A 12,723-nucleotide genomic window follows, 5' to 3' on the forward strand; every position below is an offset into this window, starting at 1 on the left:
AGCTAAATCACATTTCTCAGACTTTCTTGTATTTGAGTGTGGCCATGTGAGTAAGTTCTCATAAGTGAAAATTTTATATGCTTTCGACTGGCTCCTCAGTATTCTATTGTTCTTTCTGTCTACTGGAACTCAGATTAACTAAACCTCAATCTTGCGGATGATAAGAACGTTTTAGGAAACTGTGGAGTCATAGAATGAAAGAAGCCTGGGTCACTGGAGCAGAGCTGACTCACCAAGCTAGAGCACTGACCTCGGAACCGTTAACATGAGAAAAAAAATGTCTTTGTTCTTTCAGCCACTGGATTGTTGGGTCTCTTTGTTACAGAAGTCGGCATCTTATCCTAAGTAAAAAAAGGTGAAAAGAATTGAAAAGTTGTGAAAGCCAGAAACTGGGAGGTAGGATCTTATATTGAAAATGAAAACAAATAGTAGAGGAAGGAAAAAGTGGATTTAAAAATGTAGGGAATCTGCATGAAGATAAGGAACCTTCATTGGAGCTGAGAAATAAGAGATGTTTCAGGTTTGGAGAAGCATTTTGCCATTTGTAGAATGTGTAGGAGACAAAGAGATTTTAAGAACCTGTTAGTTTTTATTGAATTTCCTTTTAACTTTTCTTTGAGAATGTGGATATTTAAAATAGTCTTAAATCTTTCTTGGCACCATGCTTGTATTAATTTAAATGTGATACTAAGAAAATGGCTAGCCCTAGCAAGTCAAATTAAATCATCTTACACATATTTCCATAAGAATTGAATGAATATTGTTTTCCTATTGGAATTGCAGCTATTAAATTGCTTTTGAAGTTTAAGTTTTGTTCTACTGGCAAAGATTTTTAAGCTAGTTATTGGGCCAAGTGTATTTTTACTGATACTGAACAAGCATGTTTACAAATATTTCCAGAAGTGGATCAGGCTGGGAAGTAATTTAGAAAATGGGAAGACTCGCATATTTTTTTGTTGTCATTGATCTTTTTATTTTGCTTCGTATTTTATTTTGAAAAATCTCAAAAGCACAAAAAGTTGAAAAATAATACAGTAAGCACTAATATACCCTTCGCCTACATTCATCCTCTGTTAATATTTTGTCGCTTTTGCTCTCACTCTCAAAAATATTCCCTTGTACTATCTCTGTTTTCTTCTAAAGTGTTCTACTTTCCTTTCATAATTAAATTAAAAATCTATCTGGGTAGATTTTTGTGTATAATGTAAAAGGGATTGAGATTCATTTTTTAATGTGAATATCAGCGCTATATTGCATAATGCTATTTTCTGAGCTATAACCCTCGTTTTTCTATTCTGCTTTGTAATATTGGGGTGGAACTCCACAAACCCGTGTCTCATTTGCCACCCTGCTGCCTATTATATCACATCAATAGGAAACCATGGAGGGAGACTAGAGGTTTGAAACGGACCAGGAACCTGCTCCTTCCTGTTAGTTCTGTTATTGTTCCTCTAGCCGTGACCCTTCAGCACAGCAATTGCCTTGTTGTCAGTAGCAATTGCTGGATTTTTCCACCTTCCTAGAACAGGCCTCATTGAACCTCTTCAGAGAAATCAGCACCAGCCAGTTAGTACTTCTTCCTCTGAGGTCAGGGTCCCCACTCTGCTGGGCCTCTCCTGCAAGCTTCTAGGTTCTAGTAATCACCAGCTCTTCCTTTTGAACTGCTAAGCCCTAGCAGTGGCAGCTGCTTCCCACATACTATCTCTGTTACCTAACCTGTGTCCTTTTCACCGTTGCCATTCTCTGACACTGTTTACCACGTTCCTGACGCTCAGTTCTCTCTGTTGAAATAAATGGTGTGATTTCTGGTTTCCTCATGGGACCTTGACCAATACAATATCCAATGACTCAGCATCATTTACTAAAAGACTATTCTTTCTTCCAGCGTACTGAAATAGCATTTTGCACAAATCAAACTACTATACATGGGTGGATCTATTCTGAACCTTTTTTAGTTCCTTTTTACTGCTTATATTTGTCCATCTTTATGCCAGTATCTTACTGTGGCTTTATAATAAATCTTCGTATCCAGTAGTGTTAGTCTTCGCATTGTGTTCATTTTCTTCAAGATTAAGTTTTGAGAGTGCCCAGCTGTCAGCTCCTTTAAGGTCTCCCTCAGCTGTAGAGAACGACTTTGCCCAGGGTCATGCCCCTCCTGAAGCAGCCTGCATCCTGTGACTGTGAGATGCAGATTTGGAAGGATGTGGCCATTTCCAGCCAGTGTAGGACATTCTGGTGGGCAGCACCTATCATTCCTGAGCTCCCTAGCAGGTTAGTTGAGGCTTGGGTGAACTATATGGTTGTTTGACATCTCCTTCTGTCCATCCTTTCACAGGTGTTGATTCCTAATAAACATCTTGCTCTTCAATGTCCATCTTCACATCTGCTTCAGGAGACCCCAACCTGCAATAAGACCTTATCTCTGACACCTGGTGCTCTCCTGGTTTCTATGCTAAGAACTGAAACCAATATTCTTGATTATGAGGATCTGTTTGCTAACCGGGCTAAAGGGAAGTGAGTCATGAGCACTGTGGTAAAAAGAAGTCCACAAACTCAGAATGTAAAACTCATGATGGAAGCCACCACACAGATCATAATACTCCAGCTCTTTCATAATACTATTTGGAGTCTTCTCTCTTCTTGATCAGTGTTTCCAGAGATTTGCCTATTTTAGTTAGCTTTTCTGAGAACTAACTTAAAGTTTTATTGATAGCTATCATATCTTTGTTTTCCGTTGTATTGATTTCTGCTCTAACTTTTCTCTTTTATTCTACTCTTTGGGTTTATTCTGTTGTTCATTGTTTAACTTCTAAAGATGGATACTTGGCTCATTAATTTTGCTGTTAACTCTTCTCTAGTAGAAGTATTTAAAGCTATGAATGTCTCTCAAAGCATCATTTTTATGTAGTGTTTTCATTCCCCATTCTGTAGGTGTGGGCTGTCCATAGTGACTTCCATTGACAGAGTACACTATAGAAAGGGGGAAAAAGTACAACTTCACAGTGGAGAAACCTGACAAACACTACTTCAGCCAGGTGAACAAGGTCAACATCAACAGTGTAAATCATATTGATGGTAGTTACCGTTGAGATGATGTGATGGCAATGGCACTTTACCTCTGCGGTCTCCCTCCCAAAAAACCACAACCCGAGTCTAATCATGAGAAGAACATCAGACAAATTCCGATAGTGGGACATCCTACAAAATATCTGGCCTGTACTCCTTAAAGTTGTCAAAGTCAGCAAAATCAAAGGAAGTCTGAGAAACTGCTGCAGCCAAGAGGAGCTTAAGGAGACCTGACCGCTAAATGTAATGTGGTATCCTGGATGAGATCCTGGAACAGAAAAAGGACATTAGGGAAAAACTGAGACAATCTGAATAAAGCATGAAGTTTAGATAATAATAATGTATTAAGTGGTTTATTAATTGAGGAAAATGTACCATACTCATGTAAGAAGTTACTAATAAGGGAAAATGGCTGTAGGGTATATGGGAATTCTCTGTACTATCTTCTTGTTATCTCTGGAAATCTAAAACTGTTTGTATTCGTCAGGGTTCTCCAGAGAATCAGAACCAATAGGAGATATATAGATATACAGATATATAGAGAGAAATTTATTATGGGAATTGGCTCACACAGTTATAGAGCCTGAGAAGTCCCATGATCTGCTGTATGCAAGCTGGAGACCCAGGAAAGCTATGGTGCTGGGGGCAAGAGGGTGCTGGTGTAAGTCCCTGAGTCCAAAGGCCCAAGAATCAGGAGCTCTGATGTCCAACAGCAGGAGAAGACGGATGCCTCAGCTCAAGAAAAGAGGAGAATTTGCCCTCCCTCTCTGCCTTTTTGTTCTATTATGGCCCTCAACCGGGTGGATGATGCCCACCCATGTTCCTGAGGGCAAATCTTCTTCACTCAGTCTACTGATTCAAATACTACTCTCTTCTGGAAACATCCTCACAGATACACCCAGAAATAATGTTTTACCAGCTATGTGGGTATGTCTTAGCTCAGCTAACTTGACACATAGAATGAATCATTACGCTGTTGTTAAAAAATAATATTATTAATAAATATCTATGTATATTTTATTGTCGGTTCTAAATATTTTTAAATTTTCATTATTATTCTCTCTTTAACTCGTGTTATTCAAGTCTTATTTTTTATTTCCAAATATTTGAGAATTTTTTATTCATCTTTTTTAAAATTAATTTCTGCCTTATTTGCATTTTTGTCAAAGATCGTAGTCATATAATATCTCTACATCCAAATTGTTGAGGTTTTCTTATGGCTGAGTATATGATCAATTTTTATGTTTTCTGGGGAAGTATATGTATTCTATTCTTGTTAGAAGCAGAACTCCTAAAAGTCCATCAAGTGAAACTTATTGTTTTGTTGTTTAATTTTTCTATTTACTTGCTCATTTTTGTCTGTTAGCCTTCAGCAGTTATGAGGGGTGGGCTGAAACCTCCCATTATGAAGGTGAGTTTATCAATATCTTCCTACTGTTATGCCAATTTTTGCCTCACATATTTTGAAAGTTTTATTAGGTGTATAACAACTTGAACATTTCTCATTATGCAGTTACAATCTTCATCTCTTTATCTTAAAATCTCTGTCAATATGAATACAGAAACTCTATTTCAGTTAGTGTCTTTCTGACGTGTTTTTAGCATCGTCTACCTTCAACCTTTGTATTTAATATGCTTAGGTGTGGCTTCTGTAAACTGCATATATCTGTCAATATTTGTTTTTTAACTGGCATGTGTAGTTCATTTGCTTTTTTGTAATAACTGATGTACATTTATCTTTCTATGGTCTTTCTTATTTCAGTTGTTCTCACTTTTTCTATGCTTTATTTTAATCACCCTAAAAGACAAGTATTTTAGCATGTTCTCACATCCCCCAGCCTACGACACCACCAGTACTCATCAGGTTAATACCATGCAATCATTTGGTGGTTGGTCACAGCAATCTGTAAAGACAGCAAACAGTGTCAAAATATTTGATCATCATTTCTGTACACTATCTCTTGCAACATCTCCTAGATTTGTCTGTCTTATTTAAATACTTCACATAAAATGTTTTTCAATGAGCTTTGCAGGGCAAGGTGTCGAATGTTTATGCTAGCAAATATTTTTTTCATGTCCTCATATTTGAAAGACAATTTGCCTGGATATAAAATTCTATGTTCTGAGTTTTTTCCTTCGATACCTTTAAAACACTACTCTATTCTCTATAGTAATCTGATTTTTGTTCTTTTATATTCTTCTCTCTATAGATGTAGTTTTTAGAATTTTCTCTTTGTCTTTGGTGAGATTAAATTTCACTATAAGGCGTGGATGTTTTTCCTTATCTCTCCTCTTTAGTATTCTATGTATCTTTTCAATCTAAGGCCTATTTTTAAATTAATTCTGCAAAATATATTTATATTTATAAATAAAGAAATTAAATTAAATAAATTTTTAGATGTAATAAATATAATTGATTGATTAAATTTATTTATTTATTATGTCTTTGAATATTTCTTTTTCTATTTCCACTTCTCCATTTTTTATTTTTCTCTCTTCTGTGTACCTATTATTTAGATTCCACTTCTATCCTCATATCCCGTAACTTTTCCTTTATAATGTCTATTCCTTTGCCCTTTCCTCTCCTGGGAGATTTTCCCAGTTTGGTCTTCCAATTTGCCAGTTCATTCCTCAGCTGTATCCATTCTGTTACTCTTCACATTTATGTGTGCTTTATTAAAAGTATAATTGTGGAAATACCAAATATCTCTGCTTGGTTCTCATTTTCTTTTTCTTGTTATTATTGCTAATACCTTTCCTTTTTCTCATTTTTCATGCTTATCAGGCTACATTTAAGTTCTTGGTCCATCCGCTCTAAGAGTTCTACCTCTCATGGGAACTCTCACACAGTATGTTTTTCTTTTGAAATGCTCCTCAAACATCTTGTTATTTTGTTTGGTGAGCTCCTGTTTGTCCTGAACCTATAGGGCGGTGTATCAGACAAGACCCCAGAGAGTATGAGCCTAGTGAGCTCAGAGGAGGAGCAGTGGATGGACCCTGGTGGAGAGCTCCAACCACTACACCCTGTCAATCAACCAGTCCTCATGACTCGAAACAACACCTCAGCTCTGAGGTTCTTCACTCTTACTAGTCCCTGCCATTCCACTGCCTCTGAGCAGTGTGAGCCTGGGACACTCTCTAGATGATAATTCCTCACTCCCTGGCTGTGGAGGGACAGGGGTGGAGAGAACACTGTCCAAAGTCAGTCTCCACTTGTTTTTCTCAGCTCTTCTTCAACACAGGACATCTCTACTGCCCTGATTTTCCTCCAAAGACCCTGAACCAGAGCTCTAGGTTTCTGTAGTTGGCCAGGGAGGCACTGTGTGGCCCAAGGCCATATTAAGAAGAGCAAAAGCAGAACTCTACCACGTCCTTCCTATTTTATCCTCCCACCACATCAGCATCACCGCTGGTATATAAATATACACTAAATATAATGTATATTTATAATTATAGGTTGCCCAGCATGCCAAGCATATTTTTGGAAACATAAAATGGAGGAAAAGAAGAAAAAAGAAAAAGAGCACATACGTATATATGCTTAAAGAAGGCTAGTTGAACATAAACCAAAATGTTAACAGTGAGTTCATGGTTAATTTTGTTTACTCTTTTATTGTCCAAATGCTGTACAACAGTCAAATAGTATTTCTATAATCATAAAAAGAAATATTTTATATTTAAAAAGGAAATGTTTAAGACCAAATGAACTTTGCCCTTTCAGGATATCTTAGTCTTGAAAGGAAGTAATATTCTGAACTACAGAACATAATGCAGTATATTAGTACAGACTACTTAATGCAAACAGTAATTCCAATGAGTCACTTTCTTTCTGGCTATTTTGTACTGTGAGATGACAATCAGGCCTAATTATTTAGATTTATAAATATTTACTCTCAAGACAAGTTCCTTATTTTGATAATGTTGACTTAATAAACGCAGGTTGACATTGATATAGTACCAGACTTCCTTTTGTAAGGGTTGTGTATTGTACTGAAAGAACTTAGGGAAGGAGAATAAGAATAAAGCAGGCAAAGAAGGCCTTCTCTGAGTGTCCAATTTTAGCTTATAGCCTCTCCAACAAACACACACCTACATTTCCTTTTCCCCCTTCAACCTTATTTTCCTCCATAGCACTTATCAATGTACTATCTATACCACCGGTTTGTGTGAGATCTGATAAATACATATACACACATATATTCATGTATCTTTGGTATATATTAAATCAGAAATTCTGATGTACCTGGTCTCTGGTAAAATGTGAGCACTGCTATTTTTGAAAGTTCCCAAAGTGATTCTGATGAGCAGCCAGTATTCTATATTATCAACTCAGTTAAATTAAAATGGAATTTTTGGAGGTTTGCTCCCTTGTTCCGTGAATATCAAGACATTCTCTTGGCTGTTAACATTCCTGCCTCCTTTGATGTCACAGCCATCTTGAATACCTGGTTGTTTGGTTCCCAGATCATCACCAACTAGTAGAATCCTGATACACCTATTCTCAGTGTCTGACTTTTTCTCTCCTTTGGGAAATTTAACTAAACAAATCAACTAAAAACGAGGAAATCAGATGCCTAAGGTCCTTTGAAAAATAATTAAATAAAGGACAAATCTCGTCTCTGAGGTACTTCAGAAAGGCAAAATGAAAGAAACACCTTCGACGGAAAATCACACCTGCAATAATTGTCAAGGGCTGCTGTAAAGTGTTTAATGGCGAGCACTGAGCCCCAGCTGGCAAGAGTGCTGCAAGGAGGCTCACCAGAAACCCTGGAGCAACAGCTGGCAGGGCTTACACAGAGCTGCTGTAAGGAAGTTCATCCGGGATCATGAAGCAGCAGCTGGCAGGACTCCCACAAGTGAAATTGACTTAGGTGACAAACTGCATTTTAAAAAAATCACTTTCTCAGCCAGCATCTTTTTTTTTTTGCAAGTTTTGGTTTTGAAATGAAACAATTATAGACTTATAGGAAATTGCAAAAATACAGAGAGGCCTCATGTACCTTCCCCTCAGTTTCCTCTGATGGTTTCATCTTGTGTAACTACAGTCCAATATCAAACCGAGGAAATTGACATTGGTACAAGGTGTGTGTATAGTTCCATGCCATTTTTATCACGTGTGGATTCATGTATCTATCACTGCAATTGAGATATAGAACTATTCCATCATTTTTAATGTCTCTGGGATAAATGCCCAAGAGTGTGATTGCTAGGTCTTCCTGGTGAATTGACCTTCTTATCGTTATGGTCCTCTCTGTATCTGGTAATTTTCTTAACTCTCAAGTCTGATTTATCTGATTTCTTCTGACTGATATTTGCATGATATATCTTTTTCCATTCTTTTACTTTAAGCCTACCTATATTGTTATAGTTGAATTTAATTTATTATAGACAGCATATAATTGTGTCATTTTTTTTAAAACCTTGAAAAAATTACTATACTTTTTTTTTTGGTGAGGAATATTGGCCCTGAGCTAACATCTGTTGCCAACTATCTCAAGTGGGGTCAAATTTCAATAAGCAAATTAATATAGTAAATGATTAGTTCTTATTGAATGAAAAACTTGTTACCCTATTTTAAATTCATTTTGAACTTAATATAAATATTTGCATGTGAGATTTCTCCATAGCATGGCTTGATGAGCAGTGTGTAGGTCTGTGCCCAGCATCCGAACCTGCAAACCCCAGGCCACCAAAGTGGAGCTCACGAACTAAACCACTGTGCCACTGGGCTGGCCCCTAGACATTATCTTTTAGAGGTTTTACATTTATGGAAAAATTGAGCAGTGAGTAGAAAGTTCCCATATCCCCCTCCTCTCCTTCTCCTTTCCTGCCTCCCCACAATTTCCCTATTATTAATATCTTGCACTCATGTGGAACATTTGTTACAGCTGTTGAACCAATATTGATACATTATTATTAACAAAAGTCTATCATTTACATTAGGATTCACTCTTACGTGTTGTATATTCTGTGGGTTTTGACAAACGCATATTGTCGTTTATCTGCCATTATGGTGTCATACAGCATAGTTTCACTGCCTGAAAAATCCCATGCTTAACCTATTCCTTCCTCTCTCCCTCCCCCGCAAATCCTCAGCAACCACCAATCCTTTTACTGTCTCTATAGTTTTGCCTGTTCCAGAATGTCATATGGTTGGAATCATACAGTACACAGCCTTTTCAGATTGGCTTCCTCTACTTAGAAATATGCATTTAACATTCCTCCATGTCTTTTTGTGGCTTTGGTGCCTTTTTTTTTTTAAACCCTGAGTAGTATTCCTTGTATGGATGTACTGCAGTTTTTTATCCATTCGCACGTTAAAGGACATCTTGATAGCTTCCAAGTTTTGGTAGTTAGAGGTAAAGCTTCTATAAACATTCCTGTGCAGTTTTTTGTATATACGTAAGTTTTCCACTCATGCAGGTAAATACCAAGGAAAATTGCATCTATTCCATCTTTCTTGAAGAAGTCTCCTAGCCAGCACTGTGTGAGAAGAGGAAACCAATATATTGTTAATCTGTAGCTGATTGATTTTTTTTTTGACCCTGACCATAATTTATTTTAATTCTCGTATGGACATATCAAGCCTGCTCTCTTTAGCCAAAGGATGAAGAAAGGGGAAGCCTAGAAAGTCGGAATCTTTTTGGTATTAGCAGTTACCCAACATTAACTATTAGTGGGCCCAGAGTGCTAAACTAAATATGGTTTAAAAATTAAAGATAGTCTATACGAGGATCTTTCACATTCAGAGCAAATAAGTCGATCCTATCACTCAATACAAACTTCTGCATGACTTACTGCCCACAACATCATTCATATTTTGGTGACAAGAATGAAGAGATTTTTTAAAAATATTATCTGACTGTCTTAAGGAATCATAAACTACCCAACTGCAAAAGAAAACTGAGAAAGTTAAGTGAAGTTAACTGAAAAATAACTCAAGAGGAATCAAATTTCAATAGCAAAATTAATATAGCAAATGGTTAGCTCTTATTGAGTGAAAAACTTGTTCCCCTATTTCAAACTCATTTTGAATTTGATAGAAGCGTTTTTGTCTAATGATTAGCTTTTAAACCATGAATTAATATTTTTCTTCAACTGTCAGTAGTCTCTGTTTGCCGAATTATAGATAGGCAATAGATGTTCCCAATATGAAGACAGAGTATGTTCGCTGGCTTCTAATGTGTTAATGCTTGGAACAGCTTTGTCTCAGGAAAAGGTGACTTTGCTACCTCTTACATAATTTAAGTCTGTGCTGTTTTCAGCTACTAATATTTTGTACAACTGAGAGTAAAATGTATTTTTCATTGTTTAAAATAAGCAATGACAATATCAATATTGTAGATTCATCCTGAAAGTGATTGAAACTTTGAACAGAAAGGGAAGTCTTTGGGAATAATAAAATTTGCTTACTTGCATAATACAATGCAAGGTCATTCAGGGAAATATGCAAATTCCACCCAGCAGTCTCAACAATCCTAACTCTTCAGTTTATTAATAGGACATGATGTCTTCTCTGAGCCTGCTTTGCACCACAGCTCAGTTCTCCCCACAACTTCCTCTTCCCAGGCGTCTGCATGAACCACTCCATCAGGATGTATTCCAGTGTGATGGTGGCTATCTAAAGCCCAGCATGCCACATCGAGTACCTCCAAAGGCCGGGGAAGCCTCCGTTGACCCAGGAAAAGAAGTGGGAGTGGTACTTCTAACCAAGCCCACCATGGTCTTCCGCAGATGCTCGACCCCCTTTCTAGTGTTTGCTCATCTTAAATGACCAATTAAAGACAGGATACACATTGTCCAGCTACTCATTTATTTATTCCATAAATATTTATTGAGTACCCACTATGTGCCACACATTGTTTTAGGCATTGGAGAGACATCAGTGTACGAATTCTCTACTCTCATGGAGCTTATATTCCAGGTTGAGCGATAGATAATGAATAAACACAGTCATGTGCAGCATAATGACATTTCAGTCAACAACAGACCACATGTCTGACGGTGGTCCCGTAATATTACTACCCTACAGCCTAGGTATGTAGCAGGCTATACCATCTAGGTTTGTGTAAGTACACTCTACAATGTTCACATAATGACAAAATTTCTCCTAAGATATCCCTTTCTTTAAGTGACACATGACTACACACAAGTAGAAAGATATACACACATATATAATGTAATACCACAGTGATAAATACCATAGAGAAAAGCAAAGCTGGATAAGACAGTAGAGATTGACAGGATGAAATGTCATAGATGTGTCAGGGAAGGCCTCTTTGTGGCAGTGACCTCTGAACAGAGATCTAAGGAAGAGAAGAATGAGGACTTATGGATACATAGAAAAAGAGAGTCCTAGGCAAATGCAAAGGCCCTGAGGTAGAAACATGTTTGCTATGTTTGAAAAAACCAAGAAGCCAGCATGGCTCAACCAGAGTGAGTGAGCAGAGGAGGAGGTAAATTCAGAGGAGAAGCCAGGAACCAAATCATGTGTGGCTCTAGGGGCCATGAACAGGACATTAGATTTATTCTAAACTAAGTAGAAAGCTACTAAACACTTTTCGTTGGTTGCTTGCTTCTGACTGATACTTCCCAATAATCACCTTGGATGCTGTAGGAAGGACATTCTACAGGGTGCACATGTAGAAACCGGGATCATTTAGGAGCCACTTCCAGGAGACAGTGAGGACAACTGTGATACAGAGCATATGCGCAATTTAGAGCCAAAATAATTTGCTGATGAGTTAAATGAGCAGTGTGAGAAAAACAAAAGCATCAAGGGAGATGCTGAGTTTTTTGAGCCTGAGCAGTTGGGTGAATTGCTGTGCCATTTTCTGAAAGCGGGTACACTGAGGGAGGAGCAGTTCTCTGCAGAGAAATCAAGACACTCTGGTACAGTAGACGCTTGACCTTAACATTGTTCTTGAGATAAGGATAGGATCTTCAAGAATCTCCCAAATCCATAAATACTACCCTTGCTTATAATATTTCCAATAAAATACAGTATAGTGGCTTCTTCCTGTTTAGTCCCTTAAGGATCTCCCTCTTGCTTGAGAACAATCGTGCCTGAGGCCAGAGCACTCTCTTGAAATGGTGTCACAAATGTCTTCTGCTCATTGCTCTCTAAGACCACACAGTGCACCCATCCAGGGTGTGACCGTTCCCCAGATGAATTTGACATTTCACTCTAGTTTACCCAGAACTTTTCATTTTTAGCTAAGGATTCTTTCAGGCATTTCACTTGCATCATCAGCATTAGCAGTGAGTTTCTTTTTTGGCCACTTTTCAAAAAGAAATAGAATTGATTTCACCTCACAGGCATTTCTGAATATGGGACAATGACTCAGCATCAGAAAGCCAAGTCAAGGCAAGATTGCTAAGTGAACTCCGAGCATCTTCCAGCAGCAAGTAGATCATTCAGGAATCTCAATTTGCCTATCGCTGAAATATTCGACTATATGAATCAGTAAAATCTGAAATTCTTTCAAGTTATGAAAAGGGAGTCTCACAAAGGGTTAAAACCATGAATTTTAAATCCTGGAATGTCAATGATCTGTCTGAATTGATCACATCCAGTTTCTGCTAATAAGTTTTATCTCCTATATGCTACAGGTGAAGTTGTGCCATCTGAGACGCCTCCCCCTCTGCTTTACGGTA

Source organism: Equus przewalskii, chromosome 8 (assembly GCF_037783145.1).
Source record: "Equus przewalskii isolate Varuska chromosome 8, EquPr2, whole genome shotgun sequence".
In the NCBI taxonomy this organism is placed as follows: domain Eukaryota; kingdom Metazoa; phylum Chordata; class Mammalia; order Perissodactyla; family Equidae; genus Equus; species Equus przewalskii.